Raw genomic sequence first — 26998 nt, 5'->3', positions numbered from 1 at the left:
ATTGGTCTATAGTTTTCTTTTCCTATGATGCTTTTGTCTGGCTTTTGTATCAGGGTAATAGTGGCCTTATAGAATGAGTTAGGAAATGTTCCCTTCTCTTCTATTTATTAGAAGAGTTTGTGATGGATTGGTGCTAATTCTTCCTTGGCTGTTTGGTAGAACTCACCAGTGAAACCATCTGATCCTCAGCTTTTCTTTAATAAAAAATTTTTGATAACTGATTCAATCTCCTTACTTGTCATAGGTGATTTTATATTTCTTCTTGAGTCAGTGTTGGTAGTTTGTGTCTTCTAAAAATTTGTAATTTTATCTAGGTAATCGAACTTGTCAGCATACCATTATTTACCATATTTCATTAAAATCCTTTTTACTAAGGAGGAACATTGCTAGCAATGTCTGCCCTTTCTTTCCTGATTTTAGTAATTTGAGTCTTCTCTCTCCCACTCTCTCTCTCTTCGAGTAGTTATCAGTCTAGTTAAATGTTAATCAAGTTTGTTGATATCCTTAAAGAAATAACTTTTGTTTTGCTGTGCAGAAGCTCTTTAGTTTAATTAGATCCCATTTGTCAATTTTAGCTTTTGCTGCCGTTGCTTTTGGTGTTTTAGACATGAAGTCTTTGCCCATGCCTATGTCCTGAATGGTACTACCTAGGTTTTCCTCTAGGATTTTTATGGTATTAGGTCTAACATTTAAGTCTCTAATCCATCTTGAATTAATTTTCGTATAAGGAGTAAGGAAAGGATCCAGTTTCAGCTTTCTACTTATGGCTAGCCAATTTTCCCAGCACCATTTATTGAATAGGGAATCCTTTCCCCATTTCTTGTTTTTCTCAGGTTTGTCAAAGATCAGATGGCTGTAGATGTGTGACATTATTTCTGAGGACTCTGTTCTGTTCCATTGGTCTATATCTCTGTTTTGGTACCAGTACCATGCTGTTTTGGTTACTGTAGCCTTGTAGTATAGTTTGAAGTCAGGTATCAGAGTGAACAGGCAACCTACAGAATGGGAGAAAATTTTTGCAATCTACTCATCTGACAAAGGGCTAATATCCAGAACCTACAAAGAACTCAAACAAATTTACAAGAAAAAAACAAACAACCCCATCAAAAAGTGGGCAAAGGATATGAACAGACATTTCTCAAAAGAAGACATTCATACAGCCAACAGACATATGAAAAAATGCTCATCATCACTGGCCATCAGAGAAATGCAAATCAAAACCACAATGAGATACCATCTCACACCAGTTAGAATGGCGATCATTAAAAAGTCAGGAAACAACAGGTGCTGGAGAGGATGTGGAGAAATAGGAACACTTTTACACTGTTGGTGGGATTGTAAACTAGTTCAACCATTATGGAAAACAGTATGGCGATTCCTCAAGGATCCAGAACTAGATGTACCATATGACCCAGCCATCCCATTACTGGGTATATACCCAAAGGATTATAAATTATGCTGCTATAAAGACACATGCACACGTATGTTTATTGCAGCACTATTCACAATAGCAAAGACTTGGAATCAACCCAAATGTCCATCAGTGACAGATTGGATTAAGAAAATGTGGCACATATACACCATGGAATACTATGCAGCCATAAAAAAGGATGAGTTTGCGTCCTTTGTAGGGACATGGATGCAGCTGGAAAGCATCTTTAATAGCTTACTCAAACAAGAACAGAAAACCAAACACCGCATGTTCTCACTCATAGGTGGGAACTGAACAATGAGATCACTTGGACTCAGGAAGGGGAACATCACACACCGGGGCCTATCATGGGGAGGGGGGGGGGGGGAGGGATTGCATTGGGAGTTATACCTGATGTAAATGACGAGTTGATGGGTGTAGCAGACCAACATGGCACAAGTATACATATGTAACAAACCTGCACATTATGCACATGTACCCTACAACTTAAAGTATAATAATAATAAATAAATTTAAAAAAGAAAAAAAGAAATAACTTTTGGTTTCATTGAGGTTCTATATGATTTTTCCATTCTCTATTGTGTTTATTTTAGCTCTAATATTTTTTTGGTTCAGTTTGCTCTTCTTTTTTTTTTTTTTTCTGAATGTCAAAATGTAGGTTTTTTCTTCTTTTTAAAATGTAGGTGTCTACAGTTATAAATCCTCTCTGATCACTGCTTTCATTGTATCCCATTAGTTTTGGTATGCTGTGTTTTCACTTACATTCATCTAAAAGTATTTTCTAATTTCCCTTGTGGTTTCTCCTTTGAATCATTCATTGGTCCTTTAGATGTATGTCGTTTAATTTCCACATATGTGTGAATTTTTCAAATTTTCTTCTGTTTTTGATTTTTCAACTTCATTTCATTGTGGGCAAAAGGACACACTGTGTATGATTTCAATCATTCTAAATTTGCAGGATTTGTTTAATGGCCTAACATATGGTCTATTTTGGTGAATATTCCATGAGCACTTGAAAAGAATATGTATTCTTCTGTAACTGGGTGGAGTGTCTGTTAGGTCTAATTGGTTTGTAGCATTGTTTGAGTTTACTTCCTTGCTGATCTTCTATCTACTTGTCTATCAATTATGATAAGTGGGGTACTGAAGTCTCATATTATTGTTGAATTATCTATCTTTGTTCAATTTGTAAGCTTTTGCTTCATATATATTGAGTCTCTGTTAAGTATATTTACATCTATATTTATTGTATTTTTCTGGTAGATTAATCTTTTATCATTATAAAGTGTCCATCTTTGACTCTAGAAATAACATTTGTCTTAAAGTCCATTTTTTCTAATATTAATATAGCCACTAGAGCTTTCTTTTGGTTACTTTTGCAGGTATCTATTTTCTATCCTTTTACTTTCAACCTATTTGCACCTTTGTATCTAAAGTGAGTCTCTTGTAAGTAGCATATAATTGGATCATATTTTCATATTTTAGAAGCCATCTGCCAATCTAACTGGAGAATTTAATCTATTTACACATTTAATATATTTATTGATAAAATGGGATTTACATCACTACTTTGCTATTTTGTTTTTATTTGTTATGTCTTTTTTGTTTCTGAATTCCTCCATTACTGCCACCTTTTCTGTTAAACAGATATTTCTAGTACACCATTTTAATTCCTTTGTATAGTTATCTTCTACTATATATTTCTGAATTATTTTCCTGGTGGCTTTCCTGGTGATTACCATTAATATCTTAAGGTCAAGTGATTAAAACCTCAATTCTATCTGTAACCTTAATTCCTGTTTGCAATGTAAAATTTATTCACAGGTTCCAGGAATTAGGTTGTGAACATTTTGAGAGGGCCATTATTTCTGCCTACTACAGATACTTAAAAGTCAATACACCAAAGACCCTTCCCTTTCATTAAATGTGTGCACACAAATACACAATTGTGCACACACTAATAGACTTCACAAAATAAACTATCAAATGACAAATACACTCTTGGTGCTCTTCTAATGCTTTCTTATCTCATAGCTGATGGAATAATCTATGGTGTTGCTTAAGCCAGACCTAGGAGTCATATTTGACATCTTCCCCTCTGTCACCCTTCAAATCAGATTTATCACTAAGTCATAATGATTTACCTCCAAAAAAATTCTTTGTAATTGACCCATTGTTCTGCAGTCCTACTTCCATTGCTCTTATCTAAACCAGTGTTTATGAACCTTTTTTTCTTATTATTTTCTATTGGTTTCCTTTTTGTACCCATGAAATGTTAATACCATGAGTATACTGTACAACTGTGATTTATATATAAAAAGAATAAGTTTGTCTGCTCTGCCTATAGAGTAGCTATTCTTTTATTCCTTTACTTTCTTAATAAACTTGCTTTCACTCTACTATATGGACTTTCTCTGAATTCTTTTTTGTGTGAGATCCAAGAACCCTTTCTTGGGGTCTGGATTGGAACCCCTTTCCAGTAACATCTTGCTGGCAAAGCACAAAGGAAAAATATTGAGGAGTCCCCTGACCCAAAGGAGATAAACTGCAGCAGCAATTGACTGACTTTGGGTAAGTGGTGGGGTACTAAGGCAAAGGATGTGATGGGGTTGGAGACCTAACTTAGGAGGGTTAGCGTCCCTCCTAAGACAGAGTGGGTTAAAGGCCCCTCTTAATAGAAGACAAGGATATTTAAAGAACTTGGGTTCCAGGCCCAACTTAGGAAGACTTAGAGTCCTTCCTAAGGTTTAGGGGGTTAGAGGTCCCCCACCTCAGTAGAGTCTTTCTTGGTTAAAATGGATTTGGTACTATGGTATGTTAGTCACTATTCTCTTTGGATTAATTTCCCTTGCGCTCTTTGCTGATGGCTATGGGTGACAGGATTAGGCATATGCAGGATCATGGGACATGGAGAACTTTCTTCTCCCCAAAGGGGGACACCTGAGAGCTGATGGGACTGCTGGAAAAGATCTCGTCACTACTGAGAAGCCTGAACTTTTGATTCAGTGTCACTGCAATGGGTGGGTCTTTCTCTGGTCTCCCTGAGCTCTTTGCCTTCTCCACCCCACTGCAGACAATGCTTTTCTCTCTCTCTTTCTCTCCTTTCCCTTTTCTATATTTTCTGTTACTCAGAGCGACCATCTTGCCCAGAGATCACATGTTGAGACTACTTTAATCCACTTCGAATGGATTAAAGATGACAGAGCCCATCCAGGGGAAACTTTGAGGCTTGTCATTTCAATATTGGGTGCTAAGCAGAGTGGCTAATATCTATGTTTTGTCACGTGTATTTTGCACCAGCCAGAATGGAAAATGTTAATTCGGGTCCCCCATGCATTTGGTTTGGTGGCATCTTAGAAAATTGAGAGGCTTTGCCTGTGATCCCATGAAACAGAAAAAAAAGAAAAAAAAAAATTTTCTTTTGTGTTGCAGCTTGGCCCCTAGGGTTATGGTGTGGCAAGTAGGGTTGCTAGGGCCCCTGAGGGAAAGGGAACCCAGAAGCCTGGTATGCTGACAAAAATTTAGGAATTTCTTACTAGTCAGGCTTCTGGCTTCTCTTACTCTATGCAAACTGGTTGAATGAATGGTGAAAATCACTGTTTATCTCTACTGTAAAATTTTGATTAATGGAAAAAAGATTTGTGAGGCTAGTCTGAAGCTGTAGTGAATATGCTGTACTTTGTGCTATGAATTTGTCTGTGTCGCTCTGTCATAAAGAGAAGTACCTTAGGATAGAACATAGGTTTAGGACTGCATAAGCCTGCTGTTCAAGTCAGTCCAACAAACTGGTAAGTTATGTCCTTGGGAGCTTGACCTTGTAATCACATGACAGTACTTTCTCTTAATCTCTGCCTTCCAAGAATGTTGAAATTCATGTCATAAGTTAGCTCTAAAAATTATCTTGAGCTGTTAAAAGCCTTTGCAAGCTCAAACTTGACTGCTGTAGGCTCCTTCTGGGAAGGGCAATTGAAACCACCAAATGCTGTAGCTAAACAGCTAAGGTTTTGCCATTTTACAATGGTGGCTTGGGTTTAGATTCAATTCCTGGATTAGGGAATGAGTCCTTCCTGGTTTGACATCTGTGTGATCTTTACTGTTTGTTGATTCTCTTCCCTTCCATGAGCCATCTTGAATTTTTCTTTCTCTGAGCACCTAAGAGGTTACCTTTGGTAAAGTTTAAAAGCCAGAAATATTGGCCATGTGATGTGGCTAAAGTCAGGTAATAAGAGATGTAAAAGAATTTTTTTAAGAGTGCTATGGTTAAAAGTTGGTTTAATTAAAAGCTGATATTCAAGCTCTAACAAACTGGGACTCCTTGGGCAAAACAGAGGTGCCACAGATCGTTTTGGGAAAAACCTCTGTTTTCCTCATGAAACCTCAGGAATTGAAAGTGGATAGACCCCTTTCAAAATCTACGCTCCGTTGTGTTTTGCATTGCATTATCTGACATTTTTACTTTTGGGGTACTAGAAATTACTTCGTGTTATGCGAGAGTTTTGGTGTATAATAACTAGGTAGGAAATATACTTTTGGGGATGGCTAATGGCATTTATGGGGAGATACTGGGTTCCTTGCACGTTTGAATTAGAAAAGCAAACTCTTGGTCACCTGGAAGGTATGGCAACATACCTACCCTTCTGTTGAGAAATAAGACTCCCATGGGAGATGGACTGAGTCCCTCTTTTTCGGATCCAGAATCTGATATTAAAAATAGGACCTGCAGGGCCAAGATGGGTGACTAGAAGCAGCAGTATTCAGAGGCTCCCATTGAAAAAACCATAATAAGCCTGTGAATCCTTCACCAGAAACCAAGGTATCCAGGTTGTCTCATCAAAATTGACTAGAAGACTGCTGTGACTCATGGAGAGAAGGAAGAAGAGTGTGTTGCTGCGGCCCACCTAAGAGCCACAGGGGCAGGGGAACCCCCTCCCCCCAGCCAAGGGAGGCGGTGAGTGAGCATGCTACCTAGCCAGGGAAACTGTGCTATTTCTATGGAACTGTGCAATCCCCGAATTGGAAAATCCCACTCAGGAACCCACGCCACTGGGGCCTAGCGTCTAAACCCTGGAACATGCAGATTCTTACAGCCTCTCAGCTGGAATCTGTTTAAGCCTACCAAACTCCTGAGGTGAAGGGCAACCAGCACCTGCTGGGGCTGCCTGCTGTCTAAGCCATTTGAGCTCCTTGCGGGAGGGGCAGCAACTAGCACTGGGCCTAACACTCTAAGCTCCCTGGGCAGGAGAAAGGCGGTACCCATTTCTATAGCTCCAAGCTGTGCTTTTCTCCTACTGGAGGCAGGGAGGCTGGACGGTTTGGTCCCAAGACTTGTCCCCACAGCCCACACACTGGCTGTGGCAGTCTGCTGCCAGAGTGCCTCTTCAGGCCTAACACTGACCCATCCTTCCTCATTAGGTGGGGCTTCCCTGCAGGAACCCCAGTAACTCCAGCCAGAGGCTCAGGGACAGAATTCAGATCTCCCTGGGCCTGAGCCCCTAGGGGGAGGGGTGGCCACAGTCTCTATGGACCAGCAGACTTAGCCTCGCCTCCTGGTAGTTCTGAGGAATCCAGACAGCCCAGACGAATGGGTTTTCCCCCAGTGAAGTACACCCCCTCCACCAAGGGAGAAGCGCTTCATTAAATGGGTCCTGCTCCCTGTGCCACCCAACTGGGTGAAACCCTCCAACAGGGGTTGTCAGACACCCTATACAGGAGCAATCCTACTGGCATCAGGTTGATGCCACTGGAGGTTAGAGGTCCCAGAAGAAGGAGCAGGCACCATCTTTGCTGTTCTACAGCCTCCTTGAGTGACATCTCCAGGGAGCGAATCAGATGAATATGGCCAGAGGTGAACCTCCAACAAATTGCAGCAGTCCTAGAGAAGAGGAACCTGACTATTGAAAGAAAAACAAGCAGAAAGCAACAACAAAACAGCATCATCAACAACAACAACAACAACAAAAACACCCCTTTAAAAACCCATCCAAGGGTCAGTAGCCTGAAAGACCAAAACTAGACAAATGCATGAGGATGAGAAATAATCAACGAAAAAATGCTGAAAAACCAAAAGGCCACAATGTCTCTTCTCCTCCAAATGGTTGCAATGTCTCTCCATCAAGGGCACAGAAGTGGACAGAGGATCAGATGGATGAATTGACAGAAGTAGGCTTCAGAGGATGTGTAATAAACTATGCTGAGCTAAAGGAGCATGTTCTAACCCAATGCAAAGAAGCTAAGAACCTTGATAAAAAGTTAGAGGAATTGCTAACTAGAATAACCAGTTTAGAGAGGAACATTAATGATCTGATGGAGCTGAAAAACACAGCGCGGGAACTTCGTGAAGCATACACAAGTATCAACAGTGGAATCGACCAAGCTGAAGAAAGAATATCAGAGTTTGAAGACCACCTTACTGAAATAAGACATGCAGACAAGAATAGAGAAAAAAGAATAAAAAGGAATGAACAAAGCCTCCAAGAAATATGGGACTTCATAAAAAGACGGAACCTACGATTAATTGGAGTACCAGGAGACAGGGAGAATGGAAACAAGCTAGAAAACACACTTTAGGATATTACCCAGGAGAACTTTCTCAACCTAGCAATACAGGCCAACATTGAAATTCAGGAAATACAGAGAACACCATTAAGATACTCCACAAGAAGGTCGACCCCAAGACACATAATCATCAGATTCTCCAAGGTTGAAATGAAGGAAAAACTATTAAGGGCAGCCAGAGAGAAAGGCCAGGTTGCCTACAAAGGGAAGTTCATCAGACTGACAGTGGACCTCTCAGCAGAAACTCTACAAGCCAGAAGAGATTGGGGCCAATATTCAACATTCTTAAAGAAAAGAATTTTCAACCCAGAAGTTCATATCCAGCCAAACTAAGCTTCATAAGCAAAGACGAAATAAAATCCTTTCCAGACAAGCAAATGCTGAGGGATTTTGTTACCACCAGGCCTGCCATGCAAGAGCTCCTGAAAGAAGCACTAAATATGGAAAGGAAAAACTGGTACCAGCCACTGCAAAAACACATTAATATATAAAGACCAATGACACTATAAAGAAACTGCATCAACTAGTGTGCAAAATTACCAAATAGCATCATGATAACAGGATCAAATTTACACATAACAAAACTAACCTTAAATGTAAATGGGCTAAATGCCCCAATTAAAAGACAAAGACTGGCAAATTGGATAAGGAGTCAAGACTCATTGGTGTGGTGTATTCAGGAGACCCATCTTACATGCAAAGACACACACAGGCTCAAAATAAAGGGATGGAGGAAAATTTACCAAGCAAATGGGAAGCAAATAAAAGCAGGGGTTCCAATCCTAGTCTCTGACAAAACAGACTTTAAACCAACAAAGGTCAAAAAAAGAAAGTGGACAAGGAATATGAACAGGCACTTCTCCAAGGAAGAAATTTATGTGGCCAAGAAACATACGAAAAAAAGCTCAACATCACTGATCATTAGAAAAATGCGATAAAAACCACAATGAGATACCATCTTATGCTAGTCAGAATGGCAGTCATTAAAAAGTCAAGAAACAACAGATACCGGCAAGGCTGTGGAGAAATAGGAATGCTTTTATACTGTTGGTGGGAGTGTAAATTAGTTTAACCATTGTGGAAGAAAGTGTGGCAATTCCTCAAGGATCTAGAACCAGAAATACCATTTGACCTAGCAATCCCATTACTGGGTATATACCCAACAGAATATAAATCATTCTATTATAAAGATAAATGCACATGTATGTTTACTGTAACATTATTCACAATAGCAAAGACATGGAATCAAACCAAATGCCCATCAATGACAGACTGGATAAAGAAAATGTGGTACATATACACCATGGAATACCACACAGCTATAAAAAGGAATGAGATCATGTCCTTTGCAGGGACATGGATGCAGCTGGAAGCCATCATCATCAGCAAGCTAAAACAGGAACAGAAAACCAAACAACACATGTTCTTACTCATAAGTGAGAGCTGAACAATGAGAGCACATGGACACAGGGAGGAAAACAACACACACCAGGGACCGTCAGGGGAGAGAGGTGAGGAAGAGCATCAGGACAAATAGCTAATGCATATGGGGCTTAATACCTAGATGATGGGTTGATAGATGTAGCAAAACACCATGTCACACCTATGTATCAATTATATATGTTTACCTATGTATCAAACCTTCACGTTCTGCACATGTATCCCAGAACTTAAAGTAAAATAAAATTTAAAAAAAAAAACTTTACCAAAAAAAATGAATTTTTTTTTTTTGGTAACAAGTCACAATTGGAGAAATTGGTTATTTTACAAAGGCTTTGACTGGAGTGGCTTGCTTTCTTTTAAGGAATCAAACTTGACTTGTAGAGTCAATAAAAGCCTCTTGGGAAAACTGGCCTCATGCCTTGTCTACACAGTCCCTGTACTGGTTTCTTGACCTGTGGTAAGTAAAGAATGTCACTTTCTAACAGGCCCAGGAGCTCCAAGTTATCTTGGGACCTCGAGAGGAAAGGAATTTACCCAGTTCATAGGTTTTGACAATAGAAACTCATGGCTAGGCTCAGGTTTAAAAACCATCTTATCTGAGATTCCTTTTATGGAACAAAGTTCCATCAAAGTCAATGTAAAAAGCCTATGTGAAAAATAATTATTCTTGCTGCACTTTATACCAATAATCAGGCCAAGTATAATAAAGCAAATTGGTCTTACCATGATATGTCTTTAGTAAAAATGGGAAACTGGAAAGAGGAAAATTATGTTTCAAGAACTAAGGTATACCTGTTATTTGATTCTAGTCTCATCAGTTGTTTTTGAGGGGTTTTTTTCCCCAGCAATTTAGACTGACCCTGCTTATTCCTGTGAACCAACCAGTGATCTCTGGCCAGTGCTCAAAAGAAACAGGAGGAATGGGTAATGTAAAAATCTGGATTCATATTCTAATTCGGGTTATGTATTGGTATCAGCTAGCAACCCCACATCAGCATGTTGACAACAGTTGCCCAGTTCATAGAAAGCCTTGTTATTTAATTTACTTGGGATAATTTTACTTACTTTGCTTTACTGTTGTGGAATATATTCCTGTTGTACTTGTTGTGCAGGAATGCAGGATAAGCTTACCAAACATTTTCTTAAATCGAACACTTATTAATCTTCCAGATGTCAACTTTTGTTGGAACTTGGAATTATAAATGGCCATACTGATACTTTCTGACTGAGTTCCTCTCTACCCCAAATACAAAAGACCCTAATAGTTAAGCAAGAATATCATCACCCCTATTCAGCCTGAAGAAATTACAGAAGATAGATCTTTGCCGCTCTGCAACCCTTAGGATTAAGGGTTCTCTTGTAAAAAGGAAGGAGGAAATATGTCAGAGGCATTCGAACCAGAGCTACTCCATCTTGAATAGGGGCTGGGTAAAAATAAGGCTGAGACTTATTGGGCTGCATTCCCAGGAGGTTAAGTAATTCTTAGTCACTAGATGAGATAAGAGGTCAAATTATATTTTCCAGCAAAAGTAAAACTATTAATAACATTAAATCAGAGTGAACAGGCAACCTACAGGAAGGTCACAAAGACCTTGCCAATAAAACAGCATATAGTAAAGAAGCTGGTCAAATCCCACCAAAGCCAAGATGGCAACGAAAGTGACCTCTGGTCATCCTTACTGCTCATTACATGCTAATCATAATGTATTAGCATGCTAAAAGACATGCCCAGCAGTGCCATGACAGTTTACAAATGCCATGGTAATGTCAGGAAGTTACACTATGTGGTCTAAAAAAGGGAGGAACCCTCAGTTCTGGGAATTGCCCACCCCTTTCCTGGGAAACTCATAAATAATCTACCCCTTGTTTAGGATATAATCAAGAAATAACAATAAAAATGGCAGCTGAGCAGCCCACACTGCTGCTCTCCCTATGGAGTAGCAATTCTTTTATTCCTTTACTTTCTTAATAAACATGCTTTCACTAAAAAAAAAAAAATAGACAAACAGAAAGCCAAGTCATGGGTGAACTCCCATTCACAATTGCTACTAAGAGAATGAAATACCTAGGAATACAACTTACAAGGGATGTGATGGACCTCTTCAAGGAAAACTACAAACCACTGCTCAAGGAAATAAGAGAGGACACAAACAAATGGAAAAACATTCCATGTTCATGGATAGGAAGAATCAATATTGTGAAAACGGCCATATTGCCCAAAGTAATTTATAGATTCAATGCTATCCCCATCAAGCTACCATTGACTTTCTTCGCAGAATTAGAAAAAACTACTTTAAATTTCATATGGAACCAAAAAAGAGCCCGAATAGCCAAGACAATCTTAAGCAAAAAGAACAAAGCTAGAGGCATCACACTACCTGACTTCAAACTATACTACAAGGCTACAGTAACCAAAACAGCATGGTACTGGTACCAAAACAGATACATAGACCAATGGAACAGAACAGAGGACTCAGAAATAACACCACACATCTACAACCATCTGATCTTTGACAAACCTGACAAAAACAAGCAATAGGGAGAGGATTCCCTATTTAATAAATGGTGCTGGGAAAACTGGCTAGCCATATGCAGAAAATTGAAACTGGATCCCTTCCTTACACCTTATAAAAAAATTAACTCAAGATGGATTAAAGATTTAAACATAAGACCTAAAACCATAAAAACCCTAGACGAAAACCTAGGCAATACCATTCAAGACATAAGCATGGGCAAAGACTTCATGACTAAAACACCAAAAGCAATGGCAACAAAAGCCAAAACAGAGAAATGGGATCTAATTAAGCTAAAGAGTTTCTGCACACCAAAAGAAACTATCACCAGAGTGAACAGGCAACCTACAGAACGGGACAAAATTTTTGCAATCTATCCATCTGACAAAGGGCTAATATCCAGAATCTACAAGGAACTTAAACAAATTTACAAGAGAAAACAAATAACCCCATCAAAAAGTGGGTGGAGGATATGAACAGACACTTCTCAAAAGAAGACATTTATGTGAGCAACAAACTTGAAAAAAAGCTCATCATTACTGGTCATTAGAGAAACGCAAATCAAAACCACAATGAGATACAATCTAACACCAGTTAGAGTGGCAATCATTAAAAGGTCAAGAAACAACAGATACTGACAAGAAATAGGAATGCTTTTACACTATTGGTGGGAGTGTAAATTAGTTCAACCATTGTGGAAGACAGTGTGGCAGTTCCTCAAGGATCTAGAACTAGAAATACCATTTGACCTAGCCATTCCATTACTGGATATATAATCAAAGGATTATAAATCATTCTACTATAAAGACACATGCACACGTATGCTTATTGTGGCACTATTCACAATAGCAAAGACTTGGAACCAACTCAAATGCCCTTCAATGATAGACTGGATAAAGAAAATGTGGTACATATACACCATGGGATACAATGCAGCCATAAAAAAGGATGAGGTCATGTCCTTTGCAGGGACACGGATGAAGCTGGAAACCATCATTCTCAGCAAACTAACACAGGAACAGAAAACCAAACACCACATGTTCTCACTCATAAGTGGGAGTTGAACAATGAGAACAAGTGGACACAGGGAGGGGAACATCACACACCGGGGCCTGTCGGCAGGTAGGGGGCTGGGTGGGGGGCTGGGGAGGGATAGCATTAGGAGAAATACCTAATGTAGATGATGGGTTGATGGGTGCAGCAAACCACCACGGCATGTGTCTACCTACATAACAAACCTGTATGTTCTGCACATGTATCCCAGAACTTAAAGTATAATTTAAAAAAAAAAGAGTAAGTTTTTTATATATAATGCAGAATGAGAAGTAAAGTTTTCAAGTTAAAGTAAATTAAAAATAAAAAAATTTTAAAGGTATTAATATTTAACTCAACTGTAAAACTGAATATGCTGAGTAGCTTCAAATATAATTTATATGCTTAAATAAATTATATCAAATTATAGATGCAAATGGTTAATATATAGAATTACACAATAATAATAGCAATAGGATCAATTTAAAAAAATTTCAAAGCATATTTTCCAGCAAAAGTACAACTACTAATAACATTAAATTAATTTCTTAAAAATTATTTTTAGTAAACTTTTTTAGTAGGCTTTTACTCAATATGAGAACATCTTTTAGCTTATTTGGCTGCTAGATATCCATTCAGATATTGTTGGCATTTTTTTCCTTTTAACATTTGACAAAATGAATGATGAATTGATTAACTTTTGTCAAATTAAACAATGCAATATAAAATATTTTAGTTTAATTCTGAAAGCCCAATGCGCACAAAAAGCATGAGGATCAAATATAAACAACATCCACAATGTGGCCAATAGCAGCCCATAGCCATGCTTGGGCCATCTCTTGCAATATGACTTTAAGATGGAATAATCATGCATTAGAAAGTTCTTTAATCACAGCCATCTATTCCCCATAGTTTTGTAACACTGATCTTCCATACATTTTGCATATTTTCCAATTATTCAATTTCTATACTGCTAATGTGATACCCCAAAACAACAGCAAAACCCAGTAATAGAAATTAAATACTAAGGAATAAGGTTTTATTATTTAGGGTTGAGATTTGTAGGGCTACAAATCATTGTAATAGCTAAGATTTTTTTTTTCCCTCCATGAACCAATTTTAGCTCTGTTGGGGGTGATATCACCCCTGTTGAGAGGTCATGGTCTAAATAAGTATCATTTGTCACTCCTGTTTCTAAAATAATCTCCTGGTAGGCCTCAATATCTCCTTTCTTCCTCTCTGCTCTGTTCTGCACAATGCTGTCACATGATTTCTCTAAACATAAATCTGATCACCCCACCTCCTTCAATGCTTTCAGTGCTTTCAGAATGAAGCCACAATGCCCAATGCTCCTTACAAATCATGCATAACTCTGGTTTCATCTCATACAACATTCTCCAACACTCTCTGCACTTCACCAGCACTAGGCTTCATTTCACTGAACCAATTCATGCCACGGGGACTTCATACATGCTGCTCTTCTGCCTGGAAGCCGCATCTCTGCCTTTTTTGTTTAGTTAAAGGCTACTTCTTCAGATTGTTGCTTAATTATTCCTTCCTCAAGGAATCCTTTACTATTATCTTCAATTTCATCAAATCTGCCTTTAATAAACTGTGATACAGGCATACCTTCCCTTCAATAGCACTCATCACAGTTGTAATTTTATATTTATTGTGCTATAAGTGTTATAGTTGCTATACTTTATAGTTTTTTTCCCATCAGTATCTCCCCAGTATCTAGCACAAGTCTGGTACATGGTAGATGCACAATGAATTTATTAAATGAATGCATAATTGATGAACTAATTATGTTTTAATGAACTTGAGTAATTCAAAGAGGTAAAAAGTGAATGACATCCATACCATAATATTCAGCAAAGGCTTAATGAGGCAAAAGTAAAACTATTACAATAAGTATAAACTATAATAACAAGTAATATGACTCTATGCCTTGAGTCTTCTACTAAATTATATGCCAGAAATCTTATTTTCAAGTCCAATTAAATAAATTGTGTAGGTTGCCATATTATCACCTTAGAATGCCATCATATGTAGTGAATGCTAAGACTGTTCTAAATATAACTACTTTTTGATACGTCAGATCACATCCTAAAAACTTGTAGTGCCTTAGGGACATCATTGTGAACCACAATTATCATAGCACAACTCAGCAGTCACAGACAACACAGGCTTGCTTTCAGGATCTGTCAAAAATGCTGCACCAGCATTTTGCACTTCAGCCTTTTGCTGTGCTCTGGGCTGAAGACAGTACCCTGGCATACACCAAGCAGGCAAAATTAGCTCTCACAAGCCTTATCCATGGGAAATGGATAAGGCAACCACTAACCTCTATCCATAGAAAATGGCCTTCATGCCATTTATGGTACAAGTGTTCAGCGTTGTTCCTGCTGAGGACAGCAATAATGTAGTGAAACGTATAACAGGTTTTAGTCAGAAATTTGGGACTTAATCCTGCCTCCATTATCAACCAGTTGGATGATCTTGGAAAATGCATTTGACCTCTTTATACCTCAGTAGAAAGTTAGGATAAATCAGTAGTTGAAACATTTTCACTGCTAAGCTCTCCTGTTAATAACTTTTAACCTATAAACCTTGTGCTTCAAAATATTATATTTAGAAAAATTCACTTACTGAGCAGTAAATTTTGTTTTGTTAAAAATTCTGACAAATATCTAAGGGGGTTAGGAATGGTGGCAAACAAAAAAGGGGAGCTGTGGGAGGCAGAAGGCAGGGTACATGAATGGGCTGGAAGGAGATCTCAGGGAATTAATGTCCTATTTTTATAGAACAAAGACCTATATGACTGAGTACATTAGGGAAACAAACTCCAGCAAGAGTAGGATTTTCTCTAGGTATTTTGACATATTAAAATTAGCTTATAACACCCATTATTACCTTTGTAATTATCCAAAGATCTGGAGCTAGACACTATAGCACAAGATGATTCCTGAGGTGCCTAGGAAAAGTGTGCTTCAAAATGAATTTCTATTAAATGAGTTTTGAGTCACCGACTTCTGTAATCAAATTAGGGAAATTTGGGGTGGGGGGGCAGACAAGGGGAGTTATCTCTTGTAAATGTAAGTTACATGTTTAAAAAAAGTCATACAATTCAAGGGAAAATATTTCTGTCTTGTAAATACACATTCAAAATATTAATTGTATAAATATGTCCTATCACTGGTTCAAATTCATTTACATTACACATTCCCAGTGAGTACACTATTACACTCAATTGGGCAAAAACTATTTATTGGGGGATGCTCAAAAAATCTTAATATTGCAATGGAATATGGGCCGCCAAAGCTCAACCCTACCTGGTAAAATCTCATTTCTTAATTCCATTTAATTCCTCTCATTGGGTTTTGGATTTGAGAGAGGTATCACATGAGCAGCATGGGCACTGAATTCACCAAAGGTACACATAATACATGCCAGATCAATGCTGCAAAACTATACACATAGACAGCTGCGAATTGAAGACTTTCTCTCTCTCGATGGCTCAATCTTAGACTCCTATTTCAAGAAGTGGCCTGCTCATGGCTATGGGTTGCTGTTGGCCTGTGGATGTTATTTATATTTGTTCCTCATGCTTTTGTGTGTGAGTTGGGCTTTGAGAATTAAACAAGAATAGTTTACATTTTATTATTTAAGCTGAAAAATATCATGTGATCCATTATCAGTTATGTCAAGTGCTAAAAAAATCAGTATCTGAATAAAATCTAGCAACTACATTATATTCTCATATCAAGCATAAGCCTAAAGTTAACTTATTAAGAATAGTTTTTAAGAAATCAATTTAATATTTTTATTTTGGCTGGAAAAATAACACCTTGGAATGATTTTTCAAAAATTTGATTACATTTCTATCATTCTTACATATTTATATAAATTTCTAGGATTTGACACCTTTTTCGAATTTAGTTCCTTTATAATTTTTTGTATTTAACAGCTGTCATTTTAAAAATTATTTTATTAGTTTATCCAATTTTTTTCCAGTTAAAAGTGAGAGTGACTATCATAACTTTCTACATTCTAACTGGAGCAGAATGTTATTTATTTTATTGTTGCCATATTGATAGAGGAGAAAAATTAACAGGATACAGGGATCCTATATATTTGAGAAAGAAGAAGGGGTATATCAGTATCTGAGGTGAAGATTATGTCTCCAGGCTAAAGACACTGACACACTAGGCACTTTATTCTGAACGGGGTCTCTATATAGGGGAAAGGAGCAAATGTATTTCTTACAAATGGGCTCCAACACTGGGGATGACGCTGATTCTCAAATTGTGGGGCTTAAGCTCTTTAAACTCTTCTTATGTAAAGTCAGTTGATCCACGCCTTTGAACTAAAATTTCTTATAGTTTCATTTTAGGGTCAAAGGCAGATGTGAAACCTCATTCGAGACTTTTCTCTTTGGTCCAGAAAGAGATGTTAGCCAAAATGCTAGATGAGATCAAAGATCTAGGAAGAAGCTCTAGTTTCTAATGTCCATGTATAGTCACCCTGTGTGGGGCACAGGTTGCAGATGCCTGAAGCTAGGCAGAGTATGTATCTTTCTGAAGTTGCATATTCTGATAAATAATGGTTTTCCATAGCTAATCATCCCGAAGAGGAAAACCTGTCATCACGTCTGCTAAATGAGCCAGTCAAGGAACTTTGTGCTAGAGAATGAGTTTTTGGCTGGGCACAGTGGCTCATGCCTCTAATTCCAACATTTTGGGAGACCCAGTTGGAAAGATAACTTGAGTCTGGAAGTTCAAGAACAGCCTGGGCAACATGGCAAGACCCTGTCTCTATCTTTAAAAAAAAAGTTACCAAAAAGAGAGCGAATGAATCTTTCTGCTTCGTTGCAGTATATTAGGTGTTTGGGGAGCAGATAACTTAGCTACATCCAGACCTGATGGAAAGGACTAAATATTTCCTGGAGGTGTTAGGCTTTGAGCTGAACACTGTAACTGGAAGATGTGGATGGGTTTCTCCTTTGGACAGAAGGATGTTCTATGTGTCAAAAAAAAGAGTATGAATATTTGGGTGGCCGAAGTGGAGGGCATTGTGGCTGAAGCTGCTAACGTATTATTTTTCGATTGCTGTCATAACAAATTGCCATAAACTTAGTGACTTAAACCAGTGGTCCCCAACTGTTTAGGCATCAGGGATTGGTTTTGTGGAAGACAATTTTTTCACGGACTCAAGGGTGGGGTGGGAGATGTTTCAAGATGAAACTGTTCCACCTCAGATCATCAGGCATTAGATTCTCATAAGGAGGGTGAAACCTAGATCCTCACATATGCAGTTCACAATAGGGCTCATGCTCCTATGAGAATCTAATGTCAACACTCCTCTGACAGGAGGTGGAGCTCAGGCAGTAATACTCACCTGCCCCTCAGCTCCTGCTGTGCAACCCAGTTCCTAACAGATAACAGATGAATGAACAGATAACAGGCCATGGATCCATGGCCCAAGGATTGGGGACACCTGGCTTAAACAACAAGAATTTATTATCTTTCAGTTTTATAGACTAGAAGTTTGACATGGACCTCACTGGGCTAAGATTAGGTGTTAGCTGGGCTGAGTTCCTTTCTGGAGATCCTAGGAGAAAATCTATAGCCTTGCATTTTCCAGTTTCTAAAGGCCACCAACATTCTTTGGCTAATGGTTCCCTTTCTTCATCTTCGAAGCCAGCAATGGTGGGTTGAGTCCTTTTCACATGGAATCTCTGACCCTCATCTTAGCTCCCTTCTTACCATAGCTTGGACAAATTATCTGCTTTTAAGAATCTATGTGATTAGATTGGGCTTACTGGGATAATCCTGGATAATCTGCCTGTCTAAAGGTCCTTACCTTAATCACATGTGAAAAATCCTTTTTCCCATGAAATATAATATATTTACAGAAACATTCTAGTATTAGGATGTAGACATCTTTGGGGGACAATTATTCTACCTACCATAGCTAAGTACACTTCAATACTAATGTTCTTCTTCGTCAAAAGTATTTACTAAAAACTGGGAATATCACTATAAATGTCCATGTCATTTACTAAAAACTGGGAATATCATTGCCCAGAATAAAGACCATGTTTCTCCACTTCCTTTGATGTGACTAAATTCTATGATGGGATATAAATGGAAGTGATATATGCAGCTTCTGGAAGTTGCCTTAAAGAGGGAGGGCATTTCTTTATCTTTTATCCTTCCTGTTGGCCAAAATGAACATATGAGGAATGAAAGTGGATTAGACATCTTTGGCCAAGATATAGAAGGTACATAATGAAGGTGAAAGAGTAATGAGACAGAAGAGTATGTCTCAGTTAGCTATGGAATCACTGTATGAACCCTGTGTTCTTAATGTGGGGGAAAATATTAAGTCTATTTTCCTACCCACTGTTACTTGGGAGTTTTGATACTCACAGCCAAAGCTACTCCTATCAAATACAGAGTGCGATAAAGTTGCCAGTCCAGTGTACAGAAAGTGAGATAAATGGATGAGGAACGAGAAAACAGGATTTGAGATTTCTCCAGACGTTGGCCAGTTAAAGAAGGAGAAGCTATGGGTATGGCCATCCTCCCTACCCTCCCACCCCCACAAACTCAAGAAGTAGGTGTAACTGCAGGACACAAGAGAATTACAGGGCTCAAATAAATCAGCCTTCTCCATTATGGGAGTCCTTCATCAAAGTTCTTCTCTGCAAACTTTGGAAGAGTCAAGTTTTAATTTTAAACCTTATCAGTGTTCACTAGGAAAAGAAAAAGGATGCCCAAATCTCTATGACTTCAAAACAGCAAAGGCTTATTTCTCATTCACTCTACATGTTCATCTTGGGTCAGTTGGGAGCTCTGCTCATTTTAATAGTTCAAAAGCCCAGGCAGAGAGAAGCCCATCTTTGCATGTGCTTCCTTGCTCATGGCAGTGAAAAAAAGGGGCAGTATGGTGAATCATGCACTGGCTCTTAATGATGGTGCAGCACAGCAACACTATTCACAATAGCCAAGAGGTAGACGCAATCCAAATGTCCACTGATGGATGAGCAGATGAATAAAGTATGGTATATTCATACAATGGAATATTACCCAGCCTCAAAAAAGGGAGGAAATTCTGTCACATACTACCACATGAATGGACTTTAAGGACATTATCCTAAGTGAAAGAAGCCAGTCAATAAAAAGACAAATACTGTATGATTTAACTTATGTGAGGGACAGAGAGTAGTAAAATGCATACACAGTAAGTAGATGGTGGTTTCCAGGGGCTGGAGGAGGTGGAAAAGGGAAGTTGTTTGATGGGCATAGAGTTTTAAGTTTTGCAAGATGAAAAGGTTTTGGAGATTGGCTTCACAATAATGGGAATTTACTTAACACTACTGAACTAAAAATGGCTAAGATGGTCAATTTTATGTTATGTGTTTTTTTGCCACAATAAAAAAAAATGATACTCAGAAAAGACATACATCACTTCTGTTCACATTTAGTCAGCCAAAGCAAGTTACATAGTTATGCCTACCTTTAAAACATGGGGAGGTGAAGTACAATCCTGTCATGAGGTAGTAAAGCAGAAATATTTGGTGAATAGTACTAATGATAGTTGCAGTCTTCACTTCAGGGCATGAAATATTTCCTTCATCTTTCTTCCCACATACAAAATGCATTCATTTACTTTCCTCCAAGGGAAGAAAACTCAAAAGTCTCAGTGATGGTATCAACTTCAAAACCCCAGATCCCTGGAAGATGCATGGCAGTCTTTACGTCAGGAGATAATGTGAAGGAGCCTGTAAAATAGGTCTGTGTATATCTCCTTTTGATCCAGAGACCTGACCCTCCCACCTCCCACTCACACATTATCCAGTGGTAGAACAGAGTCAAGATACCTTCAACAAATACTCACATTAAAAAGCAGAAGAATGGGAAACATATGGCAGTCATTGGCCTGTCATTGGCCTTTTAATATTAGACTGGGCAGATGTTTTAAACCTCCTACCCAGAGGATGGGAAATGTTCCTTGAACAGGCTGGCTTTCCTGAAAGGAGCTCCCCTGTCCACTGATCTCTGTGATTCTTGGATTCTCCCTTTGGGAAAGTCCTCTTTCAGCTTTCTCTGAACAGGCACCCTGCTTCCTGCCTATAAATGGTGGAGAGTCCAAGAGCCATGTTAAGTCTCAAATTGCAACAATCACTTTTAATCCAGGTTAGAGACTTTGTTTAGCAGTAAAATTGTCTTACAAAATTAACCTTGGTTGTCTTCTGACTTACTCGCATGTTTCTTTCCAGACATATTTATTTGCCATATTTCTGTGTTTTCTTGCTCCAGCAGTTCTGTTTTCCCTCCCTGTCCCTTTTCTCCCTCTGTCCCCTCTCCCCTAGTTATAGATTCCTTGGACCTAGCAGTGACAGCCACGCCTTTTCCCATGAACCAATGTAAGTCATTCTGGGCCATTTGGTCTAATTGAAGAAATGACTGGGCACCACACCTTAATTCATGATCAGTGATCTGATCCTTGCCACAAAGCTGAGTTTTAATGTGCTTTTGTTGCTCAAAGGATCGATTTTACTTTTCATTATTTAGACTGAGAGGCAGTTGCCTTTTCCAACCTTATAAGTTCTTGACTTTGTAGATTCTCTAAATCTCTTTCATCTATCCTTACAAACTGACCAAGTCTTCTCTGAACATATCTTTTTCTTATAATATCTTATTAAATACAATTAATAATAGGCAATAAACAGTAATGATAATCTGTTTTCAACCTCTTCTCCAAAATTAGATATGCCTTTTGCCTTCAAATTACTGTAGGCAATAGTCTTACCAAAGTTTTCCCCACTAGAAAAATAATTTCCATTCTTCCAGGCTTCAGTAATAGTTTGCTTGATTCCCTCTGACCAGCTGTTAAGCCAATGCCACTCATTTTAGGATTTGTTTTATTATTAAAGCAGAACCTTTCTCTTAGGATCTAAGTTTTATATCATTTCAGGATAAGATAGAAAATCCTGCAGAAACAAATTTCCCTCAAATCTCAGCAGCTTAAATAACAGGTTCATTTTTAGCTTTGACAGCTCTATGTCCATTGGAAGGGGGTCTTCGAAGGATTCTGTTCACTGTGATCACTGAAAGAAACACATGGGCAATCTCCATATCAATATCTGTTTCCATAATCAGCTCCAGTGAGAGTGTGACTCTTTTTTTTGTTTTCGTTGTTGTCGTTCTTTGATTTTTTTTTTTCTTTTTTTCTTTTTAGACAGGGTTAGGCTCTGTCACCCAAGCTGGAGTGCACTGGCTCAATCTCATCTCACTGCAACCTCCCCAACCTCTCTGGCTCAAGCAATTCTCCCACCTCAGCCTCCTGAGTAGCTGGGACTACAGGCACATGCCACCATGCCCGGCTAATATTTGTGGGTTTTTTATTTTTGGTAGAGATGGGGTTTCACCACGTTTCCCAGGTTGGTCTCGAATTCCTGGGATCAAGCAATCCACCTGCCTTGGCCTCCCAAAGTGCTGGATTACAAGCATGAACCATTGAGCCCAGCCAAGTATGTCTCTGAAAGCTAGAAATATTTGGTAAGCAACACTAAAGGAAGCTCCGTGGTTCTGGATTCAGTTGTACAGAACAGAACCCACTCTATCTAATTTAAGGAGAAAAGGTTTCAAAGATTCAATAGCCTATGGGATAGCTCAGAAGACGAAAGAGACAGACTGTAGGTTGAGCTTTCAGAAAAGTCTCCCAAAATCACACTCAGAACAAGGTCATCAAAGGAGCTGTGTGTCTTTTGCAAGCAGGAATCCACTAGTATCAGGACTCCATAAGAATAAAAATACTTTCTCAATCATAAAGCCCCTGTCTCTGCCAGTTTCAGATCACATCTCACCTGCTACAGTCTATGCCTACAGAGTGAATGCAGGGAGACGTGCCTCTCCAAATCCACAATGCTGGTGCCTGGGATCTTTGCTGATGTTGTTTTTAGGAAAACAAGCAGCAGCAGACACACCAGATGTAGCAAAAGTGTGGCCTCTTCCTAACCTCCACTGTCTATACCTCATGCTAGTGCATCTAATTAGCCAAATGCAAATTGCATCCAGAACCTCAGCTGTAGTGGGGACTCCAGCATCTAGAGTGAAGGGAGTCACACTAAAACTGAGATGGAGTTGGGCAACAATCCACCATTTACATTGGTAAAACATAGCAACAGGCCATATTATGGAGCATCCCGTTCTATAGCAACAATAAAATACCTCTTTTAATCATTTTTATCCCTGCCTACTGCAAAGTAATTTTAAGAGGTTTATGCTAACTGTTCATAATCAGGCCCTTAGGGATTCAGGAAAAGTTAAAAATTTTCTGTGGTCTCTTTTATCATTTTAGGGGGAGTATAATATACTTGCTTCAGACGAAATATGTTAAGCATCATCCTTCCAGGATATGCATATTCCCATAGTTTGGTGGTTTATCATCTTCAATTTTCACACCAATTCCATGAAGCAGTGTATCAGTTAGGGATAGTATTCAGCTGCATGTCACAAACATCCACTTAAAGTGTCTTGATCAAACACAATGTTTATTTTCCAAACATTAAAGGTAGACTAAAGCTGGACAATCTGGGGCCACTGCAGAGACCTCGAGGCCTGCCTTTCTGCTCTTTCACCCTGAACTGTGGCCCTTCTCTTTTTGGATATAGATGGCTATTCTACTTCCAGACATTGTTAGCAATTTCCAGGATAGAAGGAGAGGAAGAACAAAGGCACAAGGCATCTAGCTACCTGGCTAGGTTTGCCCTGTTATTTGGTGCTGTTTACACAACCACCTTGTGACTTCTGCATATATTTCATTAGTCGCAGAGGTGTCACAAAGCAACCTCTATCTGCCAGGAGCTGGAGGAACTAAAGACTGTTTTGTTTTGTTTTGTTTTGACCAGGCCTATTGCCAAAATCAGAATTCTGTTAGTAGGAAGAAAGCTAGTGTGAATATTGGGCAGGTAACTAGCAGTATCTGCCTTGAATAGACATTATTTTTCTCATTTTACAATAAGGAAACCAGGGTTCAAAGATGTTAAGTAATGTAATGCTAGCTCAATAGCTTGAGGTTTGAATTCATGCCTATGATTGCAAATTCCAAACTTTTTGATAAACATTTATTTTTAAAATGGTTAAAACTTAATATTTTTTTGACATGTTAAGCGGTAAATTGGATTATTTAGGGGGGAAAAAAAAAGAAAAAACAATGCATTTGCTGAAGATTCCAGAGAGCAGAAGTAGGAGTGGGAATGAGAAGGCGGAAAAGGATGAGAGATTTTCTGTGAGAGTAGCACAATTCCGTGTTTTAAAAACAACAAAAACCCTATGCAGATAAGCAGCCTTGAAGATTATGGCATATTTCCAGGCTAGTTTTCCACTGCTGGGCAAAAATTTATTGCCTTGTGGCTAGAATTCATTCTGACCTGGCCAAACTCATTTTATTGGATAACTCTTTCTTAGTGCTTGAGAATTATAAGAGTTATTAACCAAGCTAACCCGAAAATCATCTCCAGTTGCTACATAGTATTTTTCAGAATGATTCATTCGACTCTTATTTCCCCAAACTAGCATTTTCTTGCTTTCATTGAGAAAAGGAAAATGGTATGATATCTCTGAAAGGCAAGACTACTGGGAGTAGTGACAGAGATGGGGTTACTGGATGTTCCTTACAAGCTCCCAGGGATTCTGAGATTTGAAGGACATGCAGAAGACACCAAAAATAGGTAGTCAAAATCACTAGCTTAAAGAAGAGGGTGTGGTCCTATTTGAGAGTGAACTGGCACTGACAGTAGTTTACAAGAATGTGCAATTCAGTCAGAGAGCTCTGCAACAACCACTAATTGGTCTTTGGCACCTTGCAGCTTGTGGCTTTTTACCTAAGGGGATGGGATGGAGTCCTTACTTTGCTGTGTCCTCACCATGAACTTTGGGGATTTCCTTCCCTTAACTTTCTCACCTCCTAGAGCCCGGATGGCTCTTGGCACCAGCCATGCTAACAATCTGACAAAAAGGAATGGCTAAACCAATGTAGCCCAATCCCTGGTTGTATCTGAGCATATCTATACTGAGCATATCTAATTCATCCCCAAATTGTCATTTGGGAACTACAAAAAGCAAATTAATCACACTCCTGTGAGTTTAAGCAGCAGGAGCAAGAAGGAGAGGTAAATAGCGCAGAGATTGAACCTGAAAAGTACCGGGGGTAGGAAAACTGTGTAAAACATACCTGGGGTAAAGAATCTGCACAAATATTAAATTTGATTGAAGGTTGGGAAAACAAAGAGTGGTTTTCTTGGAAGGTCACAGAATGCCCTGGTTCCTCTTGCTATTAATGCAGTTGTGAGTTATGCTTACGCAATCATTGACATTTAGCCTTGAAAGGGTGTGGCTTATAGGGCTTTGGCCAAGGTAAGTTCCCTTTGAGGATTTGGGGTCAGGGATTTTCATCTCCCAGGGGCCCAAGGAGCTGCCTAGAGGGCTGCCTGGGAAAAAGACACTTCTAGGTATCTGGATGTGTGCAGTTTTTAATCACTCTTCAGGTTCCTTGCAACTAGAGAAAAGGAAGAATGTGAAATCAACAGGTTGTGCCCAGCAAAACTGAGATGGAGCAAAAGCACAAAGTGAGGTCTGTGGGGCAAGTTTCACCCACAGAATTATGCTCCTGCTCTGGAAGTGTGTTGAGAACTCCACAGGCTTTTATAGATCTCTGTCATCAGAATCCAGGTACTGGCATTCAGCAAATATTTGTTGAGAGCAAGGGCCTAGTCTATTAATTACTCTAGTCCTCAAATTATAGTGTAAGCAACATGTGAAAAGCTTGTTTGAAAATGCAGATTTCCAAGCCTAGCCATTCAATACCTTGGGGTTGGGGCCTGGGGATCTGCACTATTATCAGGCAGCTCATTTGATTTGGGACCATTGGTTCTTGGACTCTTCTTGTTGCTTTGTAAAAACTAACCTTGGTCTCTTCAAAAGTTAGCACCCAATCAAAGTAGAGACTTGACTGGAAAATACAAACAAAATATTCTTTTGCCATCTCGTATTTGTTGTTTTTGATGTTGTTTTATTACATACCTGAATTCTTCACTGCATATTTTTTTGGCCTATTTATGGAAGAATAGTAACTTAATCTGGAATTACAAACTATCAGAAGCAACACATTATCATTTTCACTTTTCCCCTTTCTTCCTTTCTCCCTTTGTCTGTCTGTCTGTCTCTCTGTGTGTGTGTGTGTGTGTGTGTGTGTGTGTCTGTCTATGTCTCTGTCTCTTTCTTTGCCTTAATGATAGTCATGACTATCATTTGTTTTGCCCTGCTGTCTGAAAAATGCAAAGTAGGTGTTCAGTTGCAACTATCAGAAGCAATAATGTGTAGATTCTGAATCTGACTTCTCCAGTAATTTGTCATTACTTACAGCAAAAGCCTAAGGGACCCTGCCTGTGTCTGCGTGAAAGAGGAAAAGAGGGAAAGTTCAAGAGGAAGGTGATTTGGAAGTCATTCTTTCCTTTGAAAACTTCCTCTAAGCCTGGTGTGGTGGCCTGCACCTATATAACTACTCAGGAGGCTGAGGCAGGAGGATCGCTTTAGCCCAACAGTCTGAGATGCAGTGAGCTATGATTGTGCCACTGCATGCCAGCCTGGGCAACAGAGTGAGATCCTACCTCTAAAAAAAAAAAATTAATATTAAGCATTTGTTTTGGAACGTCAAAGAGTCACAATATTCATTAGCAGTGGCATTAAATTTTTTTGACCAAGACCATACTAAAAATATATTTCATGTCACAATTCAACATACACACATACATATGTGTGTGGTGTATGTGTTATATGAGCACATATGGAAAATGGAAACAATTATCTTATGAAACATTACTTACCTTTACAATGTGAAATACACTCTGCTATTGTCTATGCTTGGCCCTTTGCTTTTCTTATCCTTCCCTTCTCCCTTCCTTCTCTCTCTCTCTCTATTTCTCTCTCTCTCTCTCTCTCTGTGTGTGTGT

At 38.8% G+C, this 26998-nt stretch overlaps 1 pseudogene; it reads right to left on the bottom strand.

Moving 5' to 3' along the window:
• Positions 1 to 26998, bottom strand: part of LOC103883809 — a 133965-nt pseudogene that overhangs the window by 103148 nt on the left and 3819 nt on the right.

Source organism: Papio anubis, chromosome 6 (assembly GCF_008728515.1).
Source record: "Papio anubis isolate 15944 chromosome 6, Panubis1.0, whole genome shotgun sequence".
Classification (NCBI taxonomy): Eukaryota; Metazoa; Chordata; class Mammalia; order Primates; family Cercopithecidae; genus Papio; species Papio anubis.
This window is presented reverse-complemented; position numbering and strand designations above follow the sequence as displayed.